The sequence below is a fragment of the Notolepis coatsorum genome (genome assembly GCF_963971535.1).
Source record: "Notolepis coatsorum genome assembly, chromosome: 4".
Taxonomy (NCBI): domain Eukaryota; kingdom Metazoa; phylum Chordata; class Actinopteri; order Aulopiformes; family Paralepididae; genus Notolepis; species Notolepis coatsorum.
In genome coordinates this window covers 91,822,321-91,848,370 of record NC_140168.1, presented here as the reverse complement: position 1 = coordinate 91,848,370, position 26,050 = coordinate 91,822,321, and positions in this window count along the sequence as shown.

Sequence of the window (26,050 nt, the reverse complement as noted above, 5' to 3'; positions counted from 1 at the left end):
TCTGCGCTGACATGGTTGTCATCATACCTCAATGACCGCTCCTACCAAGTGTCATGGAGAGGGACCCTGTCGGCCACCCGCCCCCTGCGGACGGGTGTCCCCCAGGGCTCGGTTTTAGGACCCCTTCTCTTCTCCCTCTACACTAAATCACTGGGTAACATTATCACGTCTCATGGCTTCTCCTACCACTGTTATGCCGACGATACTCAACTCTTCCTCTCCTTCCCTCCCTCAGATATCCACGTCTCTGAGCGGATCTCGGCCTGTCTGTCCGACATCTCCGCCTGGATGACGACCAACCACCTCAAACTGAACCTAAGCAAAACAGAATTGCTCCACCTGCCGGCCAAATCCTCCCCCCTGACCGACCTTTCCATCACAGTCGAGAATGCAGCTGTGACCGCGTCCCCGACCGCCAAGAACCTTGGTGTTGTCCTCGACGACCAGTTGAACTTCTCTGCTCACATCGCAGCGACAACCAGAACCTGCCGATTCCTCCTGAGCAACGTCAGAAGGATCCGCCCCTTCCTGACAAAAGAAGCCACCCAACTCCTCGTCCAATCAACAGTCATCTCCCGCCTCGACTACTGCAACGCACTGCTCGCTGGCCTCCCGGCCACTGCCACTAAGCCTCTTCAACTCATTCAGAACGCAGCGGCCCGCCTGATCTCAAACCTACCGAAGTCGGCCCATGTCACCCCACTTCTTAGGGACCTGCACTGGCTCCCCATTGCTGCACGAATCCGCTTCAAGGCCCTCGACCTAGCATACCGTGCGGCAAAGGGAACTGCTCCCGCCTACCTCCGGTCAATGGTCTCTAACTACACACCCTCAAGACCCCTACGCTCTGCATCTTCTGGCCGCCTCAGACCTACTCCTATCCAAGCTCCGGGAGGGTCATCAAAGAGAAGTCGCCTATTCTCAGTCCTTGCCCCACAATGGTGGAATGAACTACCCACCCCAGTTAGGACAGCCGAAACACGTCCAATCTTTCGCCGTCGACTAAAGACGCACTTCTTCAACCATTATCTGAATTAAAAAAAAAAAAAAAAAAAACCCTAACCCTAACTAACCATACTGTCATGCACTTGTCCTAATAAACTAACCTACACTGTAGCACTCAACACTTTGATGAACATTGTTACTCAGCTGATAGAGTTGTGCCCTTCCTGATGGCTTGTCGTACAGAACTTGTAAGTCGCTTTGGATAAAAGCGTCAGCTAAATGACTAAATGACTAAATGTAAATGTAAATGTAAATGTTGTCTGTATTGTTTCCACTGTTTTAGTCCTGTGTTCCTACAGTCTGTGTTTTTGTAAATGTGTTCTAGTCTGTGTGGTCTCAGTATTGTACATTTGTTCTAGTTTATTCCCCTGTGTGTTCAGTCTTCTGTTAGTTCTGTTTACCACACCTGTGTCCATTTAACAGTCTCCCTCTGTCTCTAATTAGTGTGTGTATTTAGGTGTTGTCGGCCCAGCATCCATTGCTGGGTCATTATTTCCTGTTACCCTTGTTTCCGTGTTGTCATTCGTGAAGCTTCCCTGTATCCTGTGTTTCCTGTCATTTAAGTAAAGTCTTTGATTATCACTACGCCGTCTCCTGCCTGCTCTCTCCAAGCTCCCTGTGTTTAAATCTGCATCTGGGTTCCATTCATCATGCCATCTAAGCGTAATCGTAACAGAATGACCCAGCCAAACAGGAACCCAGCAGATAGGAGCGGAGACGGGGTGAGCAATGCATGCTTCATACTGGGTGCTACGAGGATGGGTGTGGCATCTCCGCTGCTGCTCCTGTTCCGGACCCCTGGGAGGGGAGTCGCCTGGTCTGCAGGGGAGCGTCCGGGAAGGGGCGCGGATCCCAGCGCCACAGCCCCAGGGGGAGACAGGGTTCCCGGGACCGCAGGTCCCCCCCGCCGCCCTGGTCGGGGTCTCCTCCTCCCTGGGAGGTTCCGGGAGACGATCCCTCACTATGGGACTATCTTTGGGGCCACGTCACCGAAGTGTCATCTGCCTGGAGAGCGACGCCGGACCCTAATGCCGGAGGGACCCCAGTCGGGGGTCCTGCACCGGGTCCTGTGCCAGGTCCTGCCATCGGGGAGCCTCCCGTTCGGGGTTCGGCGGCGGGATTCGCCGCCGAGGAGCTTCTGGACCGCGGTCCTGTGCCGGATCCTGTCGCCGTGGAGCCTCCGGTTCGGGGCTCTGCGACAGGTCTCGCCACCGAGGAGACCCCAGCCCCAGGTCCCACTGCTGGCCCATCGTCGCTACCCGCCTGCTCCAGCCCTCCTCGCCTCCCTCGTTGACCCCCTCCCCCCGGCCCAATTCCCACGGGTCCTGTTCCTCGACCTCCCTTCCCCCAGCCCCTCTTCGCCGGTGCTGCATCTCACCCTCCCACCCTGCCCGTTCCCGGGTGGTCTGGCTGGCCGTCTGGGAGTCGTCCATTGAGGGGGGGGGGGTACTGTAACGTCCCCCCGGTCTTGCTGGACCAGACAGTAACTTTCCCCCCGGTTCGGCTGGACCAGGCATTGGACTCTCACAACCTCCTTTTAGAAACAATACACCACTGCCATCTGGTCGCCTGATTCAGATGTGGCAGCTCTGTGGTCAGGCCATTCATTTGTGTTATATTATTTTCACTAATCTGTGTTTTGTACATTTGTTGTCTTTGTTGTCTGTATTGTTTCCACTGTTTTAGTCCTGTGTTCCTACAGTCTGTGTTTTTGTAAATGTGTTCTAGTCTGTGTGGTCTCAGTATTGTACATCTGTTCTAGTTTATTCCCCTGCGTGTTCAGTCTTGTGTTAGTTCTGTTTACCACACCTGTGTCCATTTAACAATCTCCCTCTGTCTCTAATTAGTGTGTGTATTTAGGTGTTGTCGGCCCAGCATCCATTGCTGGGTCATTATTTCCTGTTACCCTTGTTTCCGTGTTGTCATTCGTGAAGCTTCCCTGTATCCTGTGTTTCCTGTCATTTAAGTAAAGTCTTTGATTATCACTACGCCGTCTCCTGCCTGCTCTCTCCAAGCTCCCTGTGTTTAAATCTGCATCTGGGTTCCATTCATCATGCCATCTAAGCGTAATCGTAACACGTCTGGGCTTTCTCTCCCTATTCAGGATTGGAAGCTCTGCTGCCATCCTGGAATTCTCACTCTGTCTCTGTAATGATCCTGATTGTTGTCACCTGCCTGTGTTTTGTGTCACTGGTTCTGATTGGGTCTGCCAGCTGTGTTGAGGCCTTTATAGTAACACCTTGCCTCTCTCTTTTTGTCGGTTCTTCAGCAGTGTTACTGGGAACAGCCGTCCACGGGCAGAAGTCGGATATCTCGCCCGTTATTATTTTTGTTGTTGATCTTTTCCCCCCTCCTTTTTCCTCCGTTTTTCTCCCATCCCAATGTTAGTCATTATGCCAATTCCCAATCCCCTTCCTGGTCGCTGCGCACCTATCCCCTACAGTCGGTCTGGGAGAGTGGAGGCTATCACATGCTTCCTCCGACACATGTGTAGCCAATCAACCGCTTCTTTTCACTTGGCAGCGCGGACTCTCACTAAGAGGGTGTAACGTGTGGAAGGATCACACTACCCCCCTTAGATCCTTTCCTCGCTGAGCAGGTGCCCCGACCGAACTGTAGGAGTGGCTGTTTACAACGACCAGGACCCACCCACCGGCTTTCCCACCCTCTAACACTGCCAATTGTGTTAGTACGACGGCCGGCCAAGCCGGAAGCAACGCAGAGAGCTGGGCTCGATACCAGTATCTCCTGCATTGGTGGCGAGCGCCTTGCCCACTGCGCCACCCAGCGGACCGCGGATTTAAAGTTATCTTTGCTTAAGGTCGAGAAGTCGGATCTCTCACCGCCCTATTCTCTATATGTTTCCTTAAATTGTTTCCCTCAGTACCCTTCCTTGTATTACTATTTACCTGCTTTACCTTGTAAAGTTATATTATCGCTCAAAGTGTTTCTGATAATAAAATAACACATATTCGAGAAGAGCAACACCCTCTCCGTCTCCTTCTTCCGTGCCACACTTGAACTCAAAAAATTTTTTTTTTAAACTTTATTTTGTTACACATGGCGTATAGGCTACATCATTGGCAGTGAGATTCATTGTTCTTGTATATGCTCTCGTATTATTGTTTATATAGGCTACCCAATACTGACATCAAAATAGATTGTATGACTCTAGAAATCATATGCAGCAGGTAGAAAATGTACGGAAAATCCGTCGCGATTTGGAATAAAATTGAGGAGAACTTTAATCCCTGGGTATTAATCAAACAAAACGGAAAAAGGCAGTCATATTCCAGCACGGTCTTTATTAGTGTTTGCGCTGCCCAGGCAGCAATGGTTAATAGATATCATATCCGACATCACCGTACGTGTACACGTCTGTCAGCCTGTCTCATAACACGCTTCCCTCGGTTTAGTCCATTCTTCCACATTTCATGGGGGTGCCCATTACCGTATATGGTTAATCGGGGCGGTTTTGGTATGCAAATACGTGAAAGTGTGCACGAGCCTCGGCGCAGGGCCAAGGTGATATGTATCATGACAGGTGTGCGTAGAACCTGCGTACGCACGTGTGGTAAATCCAGTTTTTTTTGTGCGTGCACTGATTCTAAATTCTGTGCTTACGTGTGGAAATAGAACATTTTCTACGCCACGTTGATGAATGAGGGCCCAGGACTTTGAAGTGCTTTTGGATGTGGGGGAGGGGCATTTGGCTCAGGCCTGTCCTGAGAAACCTTCCTCTGCTGACAATGTGGACTCCACAGGAAATCAAGGTTGTATTGAGTACCTAAAATCTAAAAAGGCCTTGCTGGCTGACTTGCTGGGCATTAAAACATACATCAGAGGGAGGAAATTCTATGTTAAACTAGGAGACCACATGTCTGAGATATATGACAACAACTATGGAGTTGCACAAGGGAGTTGCTTAGGTCCTTTACTCTTCTCCCTTTACATGTTACCGCTGGGTGATATCATCAGATAACATAATGTAGGTTACCATAGCTATGCGGATGATACACAACCGTACATATCTGCTGAACCAAATGATACAGCTATTAACTCCATTACAGACTGCTTATTGGCAATAAATAAATGGATGAGTAAAAACTTCCTGAAACAAAACTGAAATTCTAATTATCTGCTCCAAAACAAAAAAAGAAACATTAATAAAGAACCTGAGAGGACTAACCCCTTGGATAAAATCTGAGGTCACAAGTCTCGGTTATCATAGATTCAGAACTGAACTTCAATTCTCATAAAGTGACGAAAACATCGTTCTTCCATCTCAGAAATATAGCAAAAGTACTACCATTTATTAATCAAAACGATGCTGAGAAGCCAATTCATCCATTCATATCTAGCCGGTTAGACTACTGTAATGCACTTTTCACAGGTCTCCCTAAGAAAACCACAGAGAGGCTTCAGCTAATGCAAAACTCTGCAGCCCGACTGCTAACTAGAACCAAAAGGAGAGAGCACATTAGCCCAGTCTTAGATGCTTTACACTGGCTTCCTGTAACATTTAGAATTTAATTTAAGGTCCTTCTCCTTACATACAAAGCTCTAAATGGACAGAGACCTAGCTACATCGCCAACACTCTAATACATTACAGGCCAGCAAGAACACTGCGATCATCAGCTGCTGGACTACTAGAGGCTCCCAGAAGCAGTCAAAAGAAGATCGGTGATGCAGCCTTTATCAACTATGCCCCAAAACTATGGAACAAACTACGCAAAAACATCAGGGAAGACAACTTGCTAGACATCTTCAAAGACAGCTTAAAACCTCTCATTGCTCAGGCATTTAAATGAAACATCAGGGATATCCTGACACAAATTGTACTTTACCTGCACTATTCTTACCCTACCTACTTTTATACACTTCCTATCAAATTCATGTGTCGGTTCTATGCAAATGTTACCTAGAGGCTAATCTTTCCTGTGACAAAATGGCATCCAATGTAATAAAAAAAAGTCAACAAACGAACTCGATTCTTGTACCGGATCTCCTCTCTGGTAAACAAGAATACCCTGAAGACTCTGGCAGGAGCACTCATTCAAGGGTACTACGACTATGCTTGCACCTCATGGTACCAAAGCACCTCAAAGGCACTAAAAACCAAATTACAAACATCTCAAAACAAACTAGTCAGACTACTGCTTGACCTGACTCCTAGAACCCACCTCACCCCTGCACACTTTGACAACCTAGGATGGCTTAGAGTAGACGACAGAGTACAGCAACTTGCAATGGGCCTGGTCTACAAGATACACTACACGACCAAGGTACCAGTGGAGGTTTCTCTATGACAACATGTGAAACACAAATTCACTCATAATTCATTTTTTTTTAATTATTATTATTATTATTATTATTATTATTATATTTTTTTATTCTAAATGTTTTCCTCTGTAAAAAAATGCCAGTGAATTTTTTTTCTTTCAAAAATGGCCAGAATTTACAGCTCTGAGCAGGCCTGCATTGCTGTAATGCCTGCAGTAAATATTCGTGCAGATGGCTGCACAGGTTGACCCAGGATTAAATAAATAATACATAATAGCCAATCAAAATAGGCTATTAACGTCATCTAAGCACGGTCTGTGCATTTAAACTCTTGCCATTGAATGGTGGATTGAATGATTGACAGCCTTGAAGTCCAATACACAGAGGTTGAATGATTGACAACCTTCAAATCCAATCAGAGGTTGCTACATTGCAAAGTCAAAACGGGTCCAGCTGCAGGTCCGTAGGTTAGGTTTAGCTGGGGCCAATCTCAAGTTTCTCAAGTTTCTTTATTAGTTGCCATACAGAAGTACAGAATACTTTTATACAAAATGTAACAGAAAGAAGCATTTTGTATAAAAGTATTCTGTACTTCTGTATGACAACTAATAAAGAAACTTGAGAAACTTGAGAATGGCCCCAGCTAAACCTAACCTACGGACCTGCAGCTGGACTGTTTTTGACTAGCATTGAAACAGATCGCTAGTAGTTTAGTAAGCTGTACAGCTGTAACAACACAGTAGGGCAGGCTAAATTAAACTTTGCGCCAACATTAGGACCGAAGTATAAACCAGCAACTGAGCAACATGAAGAAGTGGACTTATGCATCTGGATCAGAAAAAAGTAGTGTTTATAAAACGAAAGCCTGCTTAGCCTGGACATTAATGTGAGCTAACGTTAGCCAGCCGAATTGTTTAGAGAACAATACGTGTCCGTAACAGTAGTGTAGTTCTAACTTCACTCGGGAGACAAAAGCCAAACATCAATTTGATGCAACAAGCTGGCTCGCGATGCACATGGCTATTGTTTACATTTTCCATGGGATTAATGAAAGATCGATCGAGATACCGTCTTTAGGGGTAAGTGTCTTGGCTTTGTCAGTTTGTGTAACGTTACTGTTTGATTGATTGATTGAAAAGTTTATTAACAGATTGCAGAATGGGTACAGTACAGTACAGCTCAATACATACAATTGTTAAGGGGATGCAGACCAGAGAAAGACTTTTGTCTTGTTTACATCAGGGTCCCCCATTTTCAATTCATCATAACATATATGACATACATGACATACAGATAGACAGTACTGCTACATCTATACATTTATGACATATCAGATTTGCAAATACAGTACTGTTTGTGATACAAAAGTGTCCAGAAAAAGAGTGTATATACATTTAACGTAGAAACTGTACATTGGAGGAGGTTGGGTGGGTGGGGTGGGTGGGTGGGGGCTGTACATTGGGGGTGGGGGGGGGGGGGGGGGTTGGGTAGGGGGGGGGACACTGTACACTGTAACACTCCTCCTCTCTCCTCTCCTCTCCTCTCCTCTCCCTCTCCTTAATCAGAGTTTCCAACGCTATAGGTCTATGTGACAGGCGTTGTACTCTTAAACAGTAATGTATATTTGTAGATCTGGTATGTCATAAATGTCTGGATGTAGCAGTACTGTCTATATCTCTGTATGTCATATATAGATGTAGCAGTACTGTCTATCTGTATGTCATGTTATGATGAATTGAAAATGTGGGACCCTGATGTAAACAAGACGAAAGTTTTTCTCTGGTCTGCATCCCCTTAACAATTGTGTGTATTGAGCCGTACTGTACCCATTCTGCAATCTGTTAAATAAAGTTTTCATTCATTCATTCATTCATTCATTCATTCATTCATTCATTCATTCATTCATTCATTCATTCATTCATTCATTCATTCATTCATTCATTCATTCATTCGTTCATTGTCCTTGTGTTACATAAAACCCATCTGTGGCCTCGTGCAGAGGAAGGTGGTAAACGTGTTAGATATTCCAATGTACAGTTTTGCACATTGACTCAGAATGGTCTGTTTTATTGAAATCGTCACAGCAGTATAGTTTGTTTATACTTCAGAAGTATGATATTTAAACATGGTCCCCAAAATGAATGGAAGCGAATGAGGAGCCTGACACCTGGGAGGAATGGGGGTGTTGCAGCGTTGGGGATGTTTAAAAAATAATGGCGGGCGAGATGCAGTGCTAGAGTAGTCGCACGCTCCCTGTGCTCCCGATGCCAATCTTATTATAGCAACTTAATGCTTGCCTAAAGAATTGACGAATGCCACTTTTACACTGAAACCGCCCTATCTGCTTAGACATTTCGTTTATTGTCGGATTTAATTTAAATGTCATTTATTAAATGAGTAAAGGACTACGGAGCCAAGGCCCTCCTGACACGCTTGTAGACATACAGCCAAGACGACGCATACGTCACACGCCGCCAACAGTCATGACAGACTCAGCAGAATTAAATCTAGGTGACCTAATGAAGGCTATTAAAGACGGGACTGATGTCTCTAACAAAATCGCCAAACAAGTGGATCAAATCCAATCTGCATTGACAGCCATGGATGGAAAGCTGACAGGTTTGACAACAAGAGTCGATACTATGGAACAGCGCGTCAGCGACGTGGAGGACCACACCCAACAAGCTGACAGCCGACTCCACAAATTAGAAAAAGAAATATCATACCTGACGGAGAGGAATATCGACCTGGAAAATCGCAGCAGAAGGTTTAACCTTAAAATCCACGGCCTTCCCGAGGGGAGAGAAGGTCCCGACCCAACCGCATTTTTCGAGACGTTCTTCTCGAACCTGTTCGGCCCTGACGCGCTCCCGAGGCGCATCGAGCTACAAACAGCGCACCGGGCCCCGAACACACGTCCACCTGCAGGCCGCCCGCCTCGTAATGTTTGGGTTCGCTTTCTCCGTCTCCAAGAGAAGAATACAATTCAACAACTGGCTAGGGAAAAGCGGTCCCTCACATTTGAAGGTGCCAAAATCCAAATCTTTCAGGACATCCCACCGGCCATTCAAAAGATGAGAAAGAAGATGTTTCTCGAGGCCAAAATCGCCCTACAAGACAATGGCATTGTCTATAGAATGCGCTGGCCCACATCATTACAGATCGACTTCAAAGGGAAGCAGGTGATGTGTCATTCAAAAGAGGACGCTGATTTGTTTCTCAAGCAGAACAATCTTCATCAGAAAACTAATAAAAGCGGCCCAGCAACTGTTGAACATATGACAACCAACGGATCAAGATAAGTGACTGTTCTATGAACATTTGAACTTCTATCTCTTTACTTAATTTTTCCACTCATAGGCATTTGCCCATAGCCATATTTATATTTAATTAATGATCTACGGTGTTGAATTAGAGCAGTCAATTGGTTATGTATCTCTGAACATTTGAACGGTTTTTTCTATTTTACTTCATTATTACTTCACCAATGCTATGCCTACTATTATTGGAGGATAATCGATCACTAAAGAACTGCATAGGAGCCTACTGAATATTTATATTAATATATTTAATTAATGATCTACTGTGTTGAATTAGAGCAGTCAATTTGGTTATGCTGTGCAGTAGCTTGTTGATTAATACAGTGCAGCTGTATTGATTTAGTTTCGCTCGTCAAGCCTCTTGCCATACTTTAATATAGCGGGTTTTGTTTAGTGTTATTATTGTCATTATTATTATTATCATTATCATGATCATCTTCACTACTGTCTTTTTTTTATTTATTTTTTTATTATTATTATTATTGCAGCTTGTTATTCGCTTTTTTCGAGACACTTAATCAAAGTATGCAAACTCTATCAAGTGTGTCACGCAACATACTTTAATGTAACGTGTTTTGCTTAGTGTTATTATTATTGTCATTATTATTATCACGACCATATTCACTACTGTTCTCTTTTTTTTTTATTATTATTATTATTACAGCTTGTTGTTCGCTTTTTTTTTTCTTTCTTCGAGACACTTAATTAAAGTATATAGGCAAACTGTGTGATCAAGTGAGTCACGCAATATTCTATCAAAACGAATTATGGTAAAAACAGTTTGTCACACTAATCTTCTTAGTTTCACGGCTCTACCATCTGAGGTCTGACGTTCGATCATGGATGGGCCACGCACACCACCTACTCATGCTATTAATTTGGCAAAGATCCATGGCTTAGGTATTTAATTTAAAAAACGTTGTCATATGAACCCAGACTGTTGCTCACGACCTTGCCGCACAGACCTCAACCCATTTATATTGGGATTAATACTATAATCTGCCGAATACAACAAGGTTAACACATTATTCATTTTTCTCTTTTATTTTCTCTCTCGCCACTCTCTACCAGACAGCAGATTGTCTATCATTCAAGTAGAGTTAGGCTGAGGGGAGAGAGAGAATCTAAACCTTTTGGCATTTAACCTTGTCGGTTTTTATTTTATTTTTTTTATTTGTGGATGTGTGTATAGGGGTATGTGTTTGTTGGCATTCATGCTTATTACTGCACATATACAGCCTATTTGTGTCTGAGGGTGTGTGTACATACATGTATATCTACTTCCTATTATTTAATCTAAAGCCTATTTGATTACTGTGGACATTATACTTTTTAGGCTACATGTGGTCATTGTGGTATTGGCTCTCCAAGAACATGAATTTTTGACAATTAGTGTGGTACTGGTAGGCTTGTTTGCATGCACATGGCTATATGAATGTGTGTGAGTACACATGCATTCCTGGACAGGCATGTGTGTGTGTATGTGTGAACACACAGTATGTATGCATTTATTATTATTTCTCCTAAAAAGCCTACTTACTGCGCAGATAGGTGCAGCACATATACGCATGCATTTAATATGATTTTGCTTAAAGCCCATTCACTGCGTTGGTATGAATATTGCATTTACTATTTCATCTAAAGCCTTTTTTTATTTTTATTTTTTATTTATGCATGGGCAGCAGGTGCACGCACACACTTATTATTATTTTCACTCAAAGCCCATTTCAGGTGTGTAAGTGCAGCATTAACGCAGGCACACGTGCAATACGTATATGCACTTTATTGCAGTTATTAGTTCATATAAAGTCCATCTGCTAAAGGTGAGACATTTACTTGTGGCCATGTCTGATGCCATAGCTTCAGTTTATAGGTTTAGTTCAAAAAGTTGTAAAAATCTCTCTTCCTTTGGCTCAGAAATCTCATCAGGTCTTGGAATGTCGTGTCTCCCTACATAAAATCTCAATATGATTGGTCAGGGTAAGAAGCTTCGCTTTATCTCTTGGAATCTGAAGGGTGCCAACCAGCCTGTAAAAATTAATAAAGTAATGAATCATCTAAAGCAACTCAGGGGTGACATTTTCTTTTTGCAGGAAACTCATCTTCGGTCGACAGAGGTTCATCGAATCAAGCGCCCCTGGATAGGGAATATATTTCATTCTAAATTCTCAGCTAGAGCAAGAGGTGCTGCCATCCTTATAAATAAAAATATCCCCTTCGAGTTATCAAATTCTATTGAAGACCCTAATGGACGATTTGTGATTATTTCAGGTAGGCTATGTGGTACACCTGTGATTATGGCATGTGTCTATGCACCTAACTGGGATGATGACAAATTCATATCCAATTTCTTCTCCTCCTTTCCCAAGGTAGATGACCACTATTTAATTATCGGTGGTGACTTTAATCTGGTACAGGACCCCACCTTAGATAGGTCGTCGTCCAACCCCCACTTCATATCCAAATCAGCTAAAATTCTCAACACATATAAAAATAGTTTAGGTTTATTCGACCCCTGGAGAGCTAAACCACATTCAAATAAAGCTTTTTCTTTTTTCTCACATGTACACCACTCTTATTCGCGCATTGACTTCTTCCTTTTGGACAACCGCTACCTGTCAGATGTACATTCCTGTGAGTACCACAGTATTGTGATCTCAGACCACGCCCCCACCTCAGTCAATATTACCTTTTCTAGATATGTTCCCCCTTTCCGACAATGGAGGCTCAACTCATCAATGTTGGCCCAAACTCCTTTCAAGGAATTTCTTGAGGTACAGATTTCCTTATTTATAGACACCAATGACTTTCCCGAAATCTCTAGGTGCACCTTATGGGAAACCTTTAAGGCATATATGCGGGGTCAGGCAATTTCTTTTATCTCCATCTTAAATAAAACAGAAAGAGCTGATCTGACTGCAACCGCAGAACATATAGCTAGGGTCGATAGCCTTTACGCCTCAGCCCCTACCCCGGCCCTTTATAAAGAACGTCTTCAACTCCAATCTAAATTCAATTTACTGACCACAAATAAAACGCAGAAGCAGCTATTCTTGACCAAACAGCGGTTCTTTGAATTTGGTGACAAGGCGGGGAGACTGCTTGCTCACCAAGCACGTGCCACATCCCTATCCAGACTGATCCCCAAGATCCGATCCACGACTGGTGATGTTATTTTAGACCCTGTAGAGATTAATAAAACGTTCCTTGCCTTTTATTCAGAACTGTATACCTCACAGTGTTCTTCATTATGGGAAGGGGACAACCCTCTAGAGGAGATTGCCTTCCCCAATATTGATCAAGACCTAGCTAAGGCACTGGGCGGTCCGATTAAGATTACAGAAGTACTGGAAGCAATTACGTCTCTACAGAATGGTAAAACACCGGGCCCAGATGGGTTCACTGTGGAATTTTTTAAGTCATTCTCTACATCCATCGCTCCAATTCTCCAGGAAATGTATAACGAGTCCTTTTCGAAGGGTCGCATGCCCCCAACTATGTCTGAGGCCTCGATCTCTCTCCTGCTCAAGAAAGACAAGGACCCTCTTCTATGTGGCAGCTATAGACCCATTTCACTTTTAAATGTAGACTTAAAAATTCTATCCAAAATCCTAGCCAAACGTTTACAACAGGTATTACCAAGTTTAATCTCAATTGACCAAACAGGATTCATGCTGGGTAGACACTCCTTTCATAACACTAGAAGGCTTCTTAATATACTCAATTCCCCTAACTCTATGTCACCAGAAGTAATTGTCTCCCTGGATGCAGAGAAGGCCTTTGACAGAGTGGAGTGGGGCTACCTTTTCTTTATACTGCTGAAATTCGGTTTTAGCCCTGACTTTATTGCCTGGATTAAGTTACTCTACACCCACCCAGTCGCCTCAGTCCCTACAAACGGACTTCAGTCAGCCCCATTTTCCCTTCATCGAGGCACCAGACAGGGCTGCCCCCTTTCCCCCCTTCTGTTCGCCCTAGCCATCGAACCACTGGCCATCTGGTTAAGACAGGAAGAGAGGTTTGAAGGCATCACACGGGTCGGAAAAGTTCATAAACTGTCCCTATATGCAGACGACCTCCTGCTGTATATATCTAACCCGACCGCCTCTCTCCCTATAATTCTTAATATACTGGACAAGTTCGGGCTCTACTCGGGCTATAAGCTAAACCTTCATAAAAGCGAACTCTTTCCAATCAACTCCTCAGCCAAAAAAATACCCCGGACTTTCTTCCCCTTTAAGTATACAACAGATGGATTCAGATATCTAGGGGTTAACATCACCAACTCAATCCAAACAATGTTCTCGAAAAACTTCTCACCTCTTCTTGAAAAGTGCAAACTAGACTTTAAGAGGTGGACATGTCTTCCACTATCTCTAGTGGGTAGAGTCAATTTAATTAAAATGGTAGTGCTACCAAAGTTTTTATATCTCTTCACCCATATCCCAGTCCTCATTAAGAAGTCATTCTTTAAAACACTTGACCGATTAATAAGCTCTTTCCTCTGGGGCAATAAGATCCCACGGATGAGGAGATCAATACTACAACTCCCCAAAGAGCTAGGGGGACTGGCACTGCCTAACTTCCAGCACTACTACTGGGCGTGTAACATACACAAACTTTTATATTGGATGAGGGGCACGACACACAACTTAGGCCCGGTGTGGGTCGACATGGAACTCTCTTCCTCTAGACACTCTCTTCGCTCTCTGCTGTGCTCCCAACTCCCTATGTCGGTTACTGGACTCTCTGCAAACCCAATGGTGGTCGACTCCACAAAAATTTGGATTCAAATCAGGAAAAGCCTCGGCCTCCATAGGGCCTCTGACCTCTCCCCCACTTTTAACAATCATTTATTCCTGCCCTCTTGCACTGATTCTTCCTTTCAAGTCTGGTTTGACAAAGGGATAACCACTTTTAATGATCTCTATGACCAAGGGACTTTCATGTCTTTTCCAGACCTCGTAAAGAAATTCGACCTTCCCAAATCCCACCTGTTTCGTTTCTTCCAAATTAGGCACTTCACACAGAACCAGAACCCCAAATTCCCTAGTCGGCCCCCTGAAACCCTTATAGATTCACTAATGGTTCTTAACCCGGAAAAAAAACGGCTAATCTCCAACATCTACAACCTCATTAGCTCCGCTACGGATACCCCAGGAACCGGCCCTAAGAACTCGTGGGAGCGGGAGCTGGGAATTGAACTGTCTGATGAGTATTGGAGTTGGGCATTGGACTCTGTCCACTCATCTTCCATCTGTGCGAGACACGGCCTCACACAGTGCAAGGTTATACACAAAGTCCACTACACAAACTCGAGACTCTCTCGAATGTATCCCAACATCTCTGACGCATGTAATAGATGCAAACAATCCCCTGCCGATCACACCCACATGTTCTGGTCCTGCCCCAGCCTTGCCACATTCTGGTCTGAAATTTTTGAAACTATCGGCACAGCCTACAACCTTACTATTACCCCTGATCCTCTTGTGGCCTTGTTCGGTGTTCCTCTGCAACCTCTACCCTCCAAACTGTCACATTCTGTTCTTGCCTTCTCCACTTTATTGGCCAGGCGACTTATTCTTTTTAAGTGGAAACATACTCAACCTCCATCCCACAATAGGTGGGTTAAGGAACTACTATTATCTATTAATCTTGAAAAGCTCAGATTCTCCCTCAAAGGCCCTACTGGCTCCCTGAATACCTTTGAGAAGACTTGGAGACCCTTTTTAAAGCACATAGAATCCTTGACATCCCTGCCTGGTTGTGACGACTGAGCCCCCCCCCCCCCCCCCCCCCCCTCTGTTTTTTTCCCCTATTTTTTTTTTATTTCTCAAACTGTTTTGTCTTTTTATCTCAGTTATATTAGTATCATATGTTTTTTTTTTGTTTTTTTTTCTTTTTCTGTCACATATTTTTCTTTTGTATTTTCATGTATTATATGTATGTTTGTTGTCGCTCTTCGTGGGGGTGGGGTGGGGTTAAGGGATAGGAAAGGGAAATGGGGGGGGGGGAAATGGAAGATGTATAATATGTATAACTGTCTGCATAATTTTGAAAACTCTTCCAATAAAGAAAGTTATTAAAAAATTATATATATAATTTAATATATAATATAATAATTTGTGCTTCACCTAAAAATTTGGTCAGCAGCCTCCACTGCAAGGTACCCATGTACATGTCAAAATACTTCCCAAAGGTCAGTGAATACCACGATCACAACACCAGAGGGAGCTCCACAAATCATGTTCAACCCAGATTCGGCTCAAACAAGGGACTAAACACGTTTCGCAATTATGCCACATCAATGTGGAACGCCCTACCAAAAGCTGTAAAGGAATGTGAATCACTACCCACTTTCAAAAACACTCTCAAAGAACACCTACGGGAGACTGCAATTCGAAACTGGGCCCTACAAATGTCCTAAACCAGTTGTACAGTAAATTACCATGTATGGCTTTGTCAGTATTCCAATGTACAGTGTACAGTGTCCCCCACCCACCCCCTACCCAACCCCCCCCCCCCCCCCCCCCCCCAACCTCCAATGTACAGTCCCCCCCCCCCCCCCCCCACCCAACCCCACCCCACCTACCCAACCTCCTCCAATGTACAGTTTCTACGTCAAATGTATATACACTCTTTTCTGGACACTTTTTGTATCACAAACAGTACTGTATTTACAAATCTGGTATGTCATAAATGTATAGATGTAGCAGTACTGTCTATCTGTATGTCGTGTGTGTCATTTATGTTATGATGAATTGCAAATGGGGGACCCTGATGTAAACAAGACGAAAGTCTTTCTCTGGTCTGCATCCCCTTAACAATTGTATGTATTGAGCTGTACTGTACTGTACCTGTAACTGAGGGGTACAATTCCCTGACTGTATTACTAGATATGATACTTACTACCACTACCTTTGTACTTAATATTCGGCCACCCAGTACTCGGCATAAATATATTATGATGAACACTGTCACGTAGATGAAACGGATCCAACACAAATGTACGAATTAGAAATAGGTCTTTATTTCTACACAGCGATGGTGTGTAGAGCAAGCACGTAATCAAATCAATCACATTTATGAATGGGAATTAGTATGCACTTTTATGGCAAGAGTATTCGTCGGTATATCAATAGAGAATGTCCAATCTCTGAAGGCGCAGGTGGTACATATACGACCTGGAATAGTTAAGGAATAACAACAATGATACTTCAATGATTATAGACTGGACACACTAGGGGGGGTTAATCCGGTCGCTTGTAAGCCGACAGGAGTAGGAAGGGGGGGGGGGGTAGAGTCCGGCTGCCTCATCCGGCCAAGGGTATCCCAGGTGAACCCACTGTAGTGCCGTTCAATGCGCCGGCGATCCTTGGACCGAAGATGAAAGCAGATGGACTCTTTGTGGGCCGGCGTCCTCCGGTCCACGGAGGAGAGACGTGAAGCGACCTCGTCTTGCAGAGCGTCTCCTCACCTTGCGTCCTCTCCAGGGGGGGGGGTTCCAACACACGGCAGTGTCGGGGGTCTTTATCCATGGAATAATCAACGTATACAAAGCATAATCCGTGCCTGGGAAGGCGGGCTGTCGTCGGTAGAATAATCCGGTATACAGGTCCACTCGCTCGTCGGCTCTGGGGCTCCTCGGGTGCAATCTCACATGGGGTCGATCATCCTGGATAAGCAGCCAGTTTTCTGCCCGAAACGATGGGGTGCTGACTACGGTAGTATTCTCACCGCACGAAGCACTATATATTAACAGACTATTATTAGCTTAATAGACTACGTCCAACTCGACGATATAGTGCCAAATATGACTATTCAAATATTAATATACACAATGTCTCAATACCGATGGTAGGCCGAACTTGGCCTTACTCCCACACGTGGCGTCGCGGGGAGGCTTTACGTCTGTCACTCTATTGGAGGGTAAGAAACTGGACTGAAAAGGAAGTCCTACTTTAGTAGCGCAGTATATATACGCACTATGAACAAATAGTCCCATTAGTGGTGCGGTAGCCAGATTCCTACGCGGAACTAGGACTTGTTCGTACATGTTGAGCGGTACGTTTGAACTGGGTCTGGGGGGTATGGCAGCCTGGCACCAAGGTCTCGACCAATAGTAGAATGGAGACTATTATGGGATGTTCAGTAGGCTAGAATGGATATTCAATGCATATTGTACAAGGAATATACAAGGGATATCAGGGAATATTAGAGAATATACAAATACAATTAAATATATATATATAAATAAATATATATATTCGGTTTAATCTGGCCCTTCACAACAGCCACCCCTGATTGGTCCCAGACCTAATCAGTTAAGCAGAGACAGATTAATCGCGTTGTCTATTTACACATAAGGGTTTGCTGTAGGGGTCAGTCAACTTCACAAAGTCATAGGGTTATAGGGTCATGGTCATCATCGATTGTGTCTGGGAGTCGGGGCAGTTCTATGAGCCTCGCCACGGGACGGGTGTAAGTGCGACCCTGGACAAGCACTTCAGCTGCTCGGACCTTGCCGTCGGCACCGGTGATCACTTTGCTTACGCGGCCGGCCGGCCACATAGCTCTGGGCAGTGATTGATCAATAATCATGACGACTGTTCCTTCTGTCAAATTGTCTCTCTCCTTTACCCACTTCTGGCGGGTCTGTAGAGACGGTAGGTAGTGCAGTAGGAAACTGCTCCAAAACTTGTCGGCTAATACTTGGCTGTACCTCCACATTCGTCGGCCGTTCGCTTCTTCAGGCCGGTACATTGTCTGGGGTAATGCAGGATCTAGCCGCCCCATCAGGAGTGTGTTGGGGTCTGCGGAGATAACAGTGCTCAATCCACAGAACACAGGCTTCTTATTCTCAGCCTCCTCCTGACTGGCTTTCCTCGGGATAGGCGTGGGCCACTCTCCTTCCGGGAGCTTTAGGAATGCTGGGCCGTCACTGTAGACATTGCGACGGGTGAGGTCATCTAGGGGCATTCCCCGGGTGATGACGTCAGCTGGGTTCTGTTTTGTATCAACGTAGCGCCACTCTGTTTCTCCGGTTAACTCTTCGGTTAAGTCTTGAATCTCGGTGACTCTGACTCCCACGAAGACTTTGTACTTGCATGAGTCCGATTTGATCCAGGCGAGTACTGTCGTGAAATCTGACCACAGGATTGTTCTAGACACCGGTATGGTGAGCTCACGTTGGATGAGCGTGGCTAGGTGCGCTCCGGCTAGGGCCGCGCAGAGCTCTAGACGTGGGATAGATTGTTGCTTGCGTGGGGCTATTCTCGAGCGGGCGAGGACAAATGCTGTGTAGATCTCTCCCCCCCTTTCTTGGGCCCGCAAGTAGGCTACTGATCCGTATGCGACCTCTGAGGCGTCACTGAAGACGTGTAAGTCCATTTTACATGTCTCTGGCCTCACCGTGGGTGGGAAGTAGCTTCGGCGCATATTAACGCCTGGGAGTGAGTGGAGCTCCATCTCCCACTCTCTCCAGGTGGATGCAAGGTGTGCGGGAATGGGGTCGTCCCAGCCCTGGTCCTTGTCCCACAATGCTCGTACAATCATTTTTGCCCTGGTGGTGTACGGTAGAATACATCCTAGCGGGTCATATTGTCGGGCGAGTGTTGTGTACACACTCCGTCTGGTGGTCGGCGCCGCCGCCGGCCTTCCCCGCTCCGTAGTCAGGGGCTTGTGTCTGTAGTGAAGCGAATCTGTTTTGAATCGCCACACCAATCCCAGGGTCATCTCCTGGGCTTCTCCCGGGATTGTAGCCATCCAGGTCTCGCTGCTGGCCGCCTTGTCCTCGGAGGAGAGGCTGCGCAGTACTTGCGGATCGCTGCTGGCCCACTGCCTGAGATCAAAGCCGCCTTTGATCAATGGGGCGCGGAGTTTAATCAGGAGAGCCTCGGCTTCTTCCTGGGTTGAAAGGCTTTGTAGACAGTTGTCTACGTAGAAGCTGTTCTTTACGCTGTGTCGGACCTCTTCGTCCGCTGCTGGGTCCTCTGCTACATGTTTCTGTAGTGCAAATGTAGCACAGCAGGGGCTGCACGTCGTTCCGAAGGGGGGGACTTCCCATTGGTAGATGGCTGGGTGCTCATCTCCTGGCTTCTCTCTCCATAGGAACCGTAACAGGGGCTTGTCCTCCTCTACTAATCTCACCTGCAGGAACATTCCTTTAATGTCCCCGCTGATGGCCACCTTTTCCTGGCGGAAGCGGAGTAGAACGCCGAGTAGGGAGGGGCCGAGTGTGGGACCGGGCAGTAACTCTTTATTCAGATTTTGGGATCCGATCTGGTAGCTGCAGTTAAATACTATGCGGTCTTTACCGTTGTGATGGACCTTGTGGTGAGGCACGTACCACGATTCAGTGGTCTGGTCAGCCTCTTTAATGTCCATCTTTGTGACGTGTCCCGCTGTGATGAGCTTCTCAATCTCAGCGCGGTATACACTCTCTTGGGCGGGGTTCTTGGCTAAGCGCCGCTCCGTGTTCAGCAGGTACCGTTCTGTGGCGTCTGTCTTGGCGTGGAAAGTAGGCATTCCTTCTCGCCGCAGGAGTGGCGTGGCGTATCTCAACACGCCGTTGACCGGGACTCTCTTGGTCCCTGTCTCGAGGAGGTGAATGGCGTAAATGTCATCTTTAGAGCGAATGTCTTTCCTTCCGTTCTTAAAGGGCATTTGTTCCAAGGTCCATAGCCGCTCTACGTGTTGCAGGAGTGCGGTTTCTCCCTCTGTGACTCGGGAGTGGAGACATCTAGTGGCTGTACTTCGGTTGAGAGATTTGGCGAGCGGGCCTTGGAGAGTCCATCCCAAACGGGTCTCGACTGCTGCAGGACAGCCTCGGGGTCCGGTATGAACCCGGTCTATCGGGACAATGAGGTCTGCATGGTCGGAGCCTATCAACAGGGTCGGCATAGCATTGTCTATGAGCGGGATCGGTAACTTGCGCAGATGTGCATATTTCTCCATCAGCTTGGCGACGGGGTATGTGTACCGCGACAGCCCTATTTCTTGGCTGGTGAAAGCGTCTGTAATCTGGTACCGTCGCTCAGGCTGGCCGCTTGCTGCGATAGAGAATGAGACATTCTCGCCCTTTATCGTCTTCAAATCTCGTCTTATTGTCCGAATTGTCATTTGGGTTTCGCTTCCCCGCAGCCCTAGCTGGGCCGCAGCGGAGGCGAGCAGCAGGGTCTTCTCTGACCCGTCATCGAGGACGGCGTAAGTGTCCAGGACTTTATTCTGGTAGCTTAGTGTCACACGCACTACTTTTAGGAGTACTCGGGCTCCACTGCTGCTGGCGGGATCGATGTACATGACGCTCGCTTTGCTGCTGGATGGTGCGGGTGAAGGGCGCCGTCTGTTACTGTCGTGAAGTATGTCCAGATGGGCTCCATCGCACTTGGTGCACCTTTTCTTTAAGCGGCATTCGGCTGCCATGTGTGAGCGCGCACAGCGAAAACAGCGCTTGTTGGACTTTATCCATTGACTTGCTTCCTCCGCGTTCAGCTTGGGGAAGGAGTCACATTGCGCTAGCCAGTGTTCTTTCTCACAGTAGGGGCACACTATCTTCCACTTCTCCGTTCTGGAGGGGGTACTGTGGCTCCTGCTGCTCGGTACTGACTCCGATTGGTGCATCACAGTCACCGATCTTCTTCCATCATTTAGTCGTCTGGTTCCTTCTCTGGAGCCAGGGGTGCTCCGTCCGAATGTATCTAGCCGTAGGCTGCTGACTTCTCTCGCCAGGAAGTCTGCTAGATCGAGGAGGTTCGGTTCGGGGCCATTCGGGTCTCGGTGGTCTCTCTGCCGCCTAAAACGCTCCTGTCGAGCGGGCGGCAGCTTCTCCAAGATCCTTTCCACATTTGAGTTGGCGTAAAGTTCATGCCTCCCCTTCTCTCTCTGCGCTCCCAACATCCCTACCAGGGACTGCACTCTGATGGACAGGTCGTCCAGTGCTCGATTGTCTATTGCTGGGGGTAAGCGGTCGATGTGTCGGATCTCCTGGACCACGTAATCCCATATGCGCCCATACCTCTGGTCCAATGCTACCAGCGCTGCTGTGTATGGGGTGGTGGAAGTCGCGTAGGCGAGCGCTATATTATGTGCGCAGGGTACCTTTAAGTGCTTCAGTAGGATGGCGTATTTATGGCGTTCATCCAATACATCCACCAACATGGTCTCCAGACACATGCAGAGTTCTGTATACTGGGCCCGGTTCTCTTGGGTGAAGTCGGGTACCATAGGCGTGCCAATGTATGACGCTGACTGTGGATACATCGGCGAGCGTTGGGGGAGAGGCCTCCTAGGCGAGTCTCCTCCCGCTCCTTGGTATGGGCTGGTACCGGCAGTGTACCATGGCCCGCTTGTCCAGGTGCTGTTCCTCGGTGCGGGTCGTGCGTCGTGCTCACCCGTGTATAGAGTCGGGGGTCTGTAGCGCAGCTCCGCGGGAGTATAGCCTGGGCTGTACCGGACCTCCTGGTCCGGTAGAGTACTGTGCTGTCGTCGGGCGTGGTTCTCCTCCTCTTCCTCTTCGTCTTCAGTTAGGTCAGCCAGTGCTTGTAGTCTCTGGTTTAGCCTCTCCACAGGATATGCTGCTCCTTCCCGGTTGCTAGGTCTCGCTTGGACCGGTGGGGGGAGGTGGTCTGTGGGGGGTATAGACCTCGTCTGTTGGTCAAGTTCAGGGTTGTTTACTCGGCTAGGGGATGCCGCCCTGGAGGTGTGTCTAGATGAGTTCCTGGAGCCTCTGGCGGAGGGAGAGGGTGTTGTCCGTCTGATCAGCTGTTCTATTAGTTGCGCTTGCTGTCTGTCGCGCTCTGCGTCCCGTAGAGCACCAGCAGCTGCTCGCTGGCTGTCTGCTCGGTCTCGGGCCACATTCTCTTCCCTCTGAATGCGTCTTATTTCTAGACGTATATGCTCTTCTTCGCTCCGCTGCTGGATCTGCAGTCGGTCGCGTTCAGCAGCGGCGTTCAGGCTGATGAGGAAGGCCTGCTGTAGGGTCCTCTCTGCCTCGCTGGGATAAGGCGGTTGTATAGGGGAGCCTTCCCTCGGGGTACTCCTTGCGGAGCCTTGGAGCTCTATCTCCACGGTGCTCTCCCCGTCTTCTTCCGTGCCGAGTTCTGTCTCGGTAGCGTTGTATTCCTCCCGGGACTCATCGGGGACTACTTCTTCAGTACTGGCGGGGTGTGAAGTCATGTCTGGTTCCCACTGGTCCCCACCGTGAACTTGGTCAGTTACATTAGAACCCGTAGGGGCCTCTATGGTCGGGGTAGTCTGGGCGTTGGGGTTAGACATACTTTTACTTTCTAGTTTTACCGCGTTTACTGTTAGTAGAAGACTAGGTTGTTGACTGACAGCGTAAGCCTCTAAGTACTGAGGGAGCCGTCGTTCACGCTGCGGGCGTTGGTTAGGAGGATCGTTTCGTGGAGTGTTCATCATAGGCCATTTCAATATTAATAACACTATATTAATATTACACTAATTACCCTCCGGCTCGAAGGACCAATTTTAACTGAGGGGTACAATTCCCTGACTGTATTACTAGATATGATACTTACTACCACTACCTTTGTACTTAATATTCGGCCACCCAGTACTCGGCATAAATATATTATGATGAACACTGTCACGTAGATGAAACGGATCCAACACAAATGTACGAATTAGAAATAGGTCTTTATTTCTACACAGCGATGGTGTGTAGAGCAAGCACTTAATCAAATCAATCACATTTATGAATGGGAATTAGTATGCACTTTTATGGCAAGAGTATTCGTCGGTATATCAATAGAGAATGTCCAATCTCTGAAGGCGCAGGTGGTACATATACGACCTGGAATAGTTAAGGAATAACAGCAATGATACTTCAATGATTATAGACTGGACACACTAGGGGGGGTTAATCCGGTCGCTTGTAAGCCGACAGGAGTAGGAAGGGGGGGGGGTAGAGTCCGGCTGCCTCATCCGGCCAAGGGTATCCCAGGTGAACCCACTGTAGTGCCGTTCAATGCGCCGGCGATCCTTGGACCGCAGATGAAAGCAGATGGACTCTTTGTGGGCCGGCGTCCTCCGGTCCACGGAGGAGAGACGTGAAGCGACCTCGTCTTGCAGAGCGTCTCCTCACCTTGCGTCCTCTCCAGGGGGGGGGGTTCCAACACACGGCAGTGTCGGGGGTCTTTATCCATGGAATAATCAACGTATACAAAGCATAATCCGTGCCTGGGAAGGCGGGCTGTCGTCGGTAGAATAATCCGGTATACAGGTCCACTCGCTCGTCGGCTCTGGGGCTCCTCGGGTGCAATCTCACATGGGGTCGATCATCCTGGATAAGCAGCCAGTTTTCTGCCCGAAACGATGGGGTGCTGACTACGGTAGTATTCTCACCGCACGAAGCACTATATATTAACAGACTATTATTAGCTTAATAGACTACGTCCAACTCGACGATATAGTGCCAAATATGACTATTCAAATATTAATATACACGATGTCTCAATACCGATGGTAGGCCGAACTTGGCCTTACTCCCACACGTGGCGTCGCGGGGAGGCTTTACGTCTGTCACTCTATTGGAGGGTAAGAAACTGGACTGAAAAGGAAGTCCTACTTTAGTAGCGCAGTATATATACGCACTATGAACAAATAGTCCCATTAGTGGTGCGGTAGCCAGATTCCTACGCGGAACTAGGACTTGTTCGTACATGTTGAGCGGTACGTTTGAACTGGGTCTGGGGGGTATGGCAGCCTGGCACCAAGGTCTCGACCAATAGTAGAATGGAGACTATTATGGGATGTTCAGTAGGCTAGAATGGATATTCAATGCATATTGTCCAAGGAATATACAAGGGATATCAGGGAATATTAGAGAATATACAAATACAATTAAATATATATATATAAATAAATATATATATTCGGTTTAATCTGGCCCTTCACAACAGTACCCATTCTGCAATCTGTTAATAAACTTTTCAATCAATCAATCAATCAATCAATCAATCTCACTACCTCCTATGCACTGTAATTTTAAGAGCACTGCTCTGTTGTAATTCAAAACTGAACTTTGTAAAGAAACTCAAAGTTAAGAGCGATGCACTGCTCTGTTGTTAAGTTGTGAGCGACGCACTGCTCTGTTGTTCTATAAGGTAATTTAGAACTGTATTTTGTAAAGAAACTCAAAGTGTTAAGAGCGATGCACTGCTCTGTTGTATGTTAGAGCGATGCTCAGTTGTATGTTAGAACTTTGTAAAGAAACTCAAAGTATTAAGAGCGATACACTGCTCTGTTGTTATATATTTTGTATTGAAAAATTGTATCACACTTTTTACTGTCCGTCCTATTTTATTATTTTAGCCTATTTTTAAACTGAATCAAACCGCACTTTTTTACTCTATCTAATCTATTCTATTTTATTATTTGTATTACTGAAAAACTGTGATTTACCTTATCTTGCTACCTCTCTATCTTTTTTTATAAAAATGTTTATGCTCGCTTATGCCTGTATTTTTTTACTGTTGTGAAGCACTTTGAATGTAAGGTTATCCTATAACCCTAGTTATATGATACTGGCTGAGCGTCCCGCTCTGCCTACTGAGATATAACTCATCATCTCTAGCACCTAGTGTGCTCCAGGAAACAAAACAAATGCACCCACTTGCACGTGACCACGCCACTCCCATGCACCCTATATTACGCCGGAAGTGGTCACGCCTCACCCTTCCCAGTTCGATTTCCAAAAGCGGAAAACATCCAAGGGACCTCAGGGCGCTAAGAGCGGGACACTTAGCCAGTATCATATAACTAGGGTTATAGGATAACCTTACGTTATATATCAACTGGCTATCGCGTCCCGCTCTGCCTACTGAGCAGACGTGTGGCCCGGACGAATGCACCCCCTGAGGGCCCGTAAGCCCCAGCCAGGGAGGAGGGGAGTCCCGTCCACCCGCTTGTCCTAACAAAGGGGGGGAGGCAGTCAACTCCACCAAAGTGCGAAAAGGGGGGGGGGGGGGAATCAGGCACCCCTGAACGCACAGCGCAAGCGGGACCACGTGTGACACAGCACCCTGCAGTCCACACCCACACACTCCCGCTAGCCCACCTGATGGCGGGATGCAGGAGAGGTCCCGGACCTCAGGACTGCCTGGGAGACAGAACCCCCAGTCACGTCCATGAGGTACCGAAAACCTAACAAAAGGACTTGGGGAGGACCAGGAGGCCGCAGCACAAATGTCCTCCACCGAGGCCCCCCCTAACAGGGCAGCAGAGGCCGCCACACCACGAATGGAGTGCGCCCTGATTCCCCCGGGGGGAACCTGTCCAGCCAACGTGTAGCAAAGGGCAATGCCCTCGCACAACCAACGTGACAGGCGCTGCTTTGTTAATCCCGTCTACATCAGGGTCCCCCATTTTCAATTAATAGATTCACAAAAAGCACACCTGCCCTGAGCCCTGTCGTCAGCCC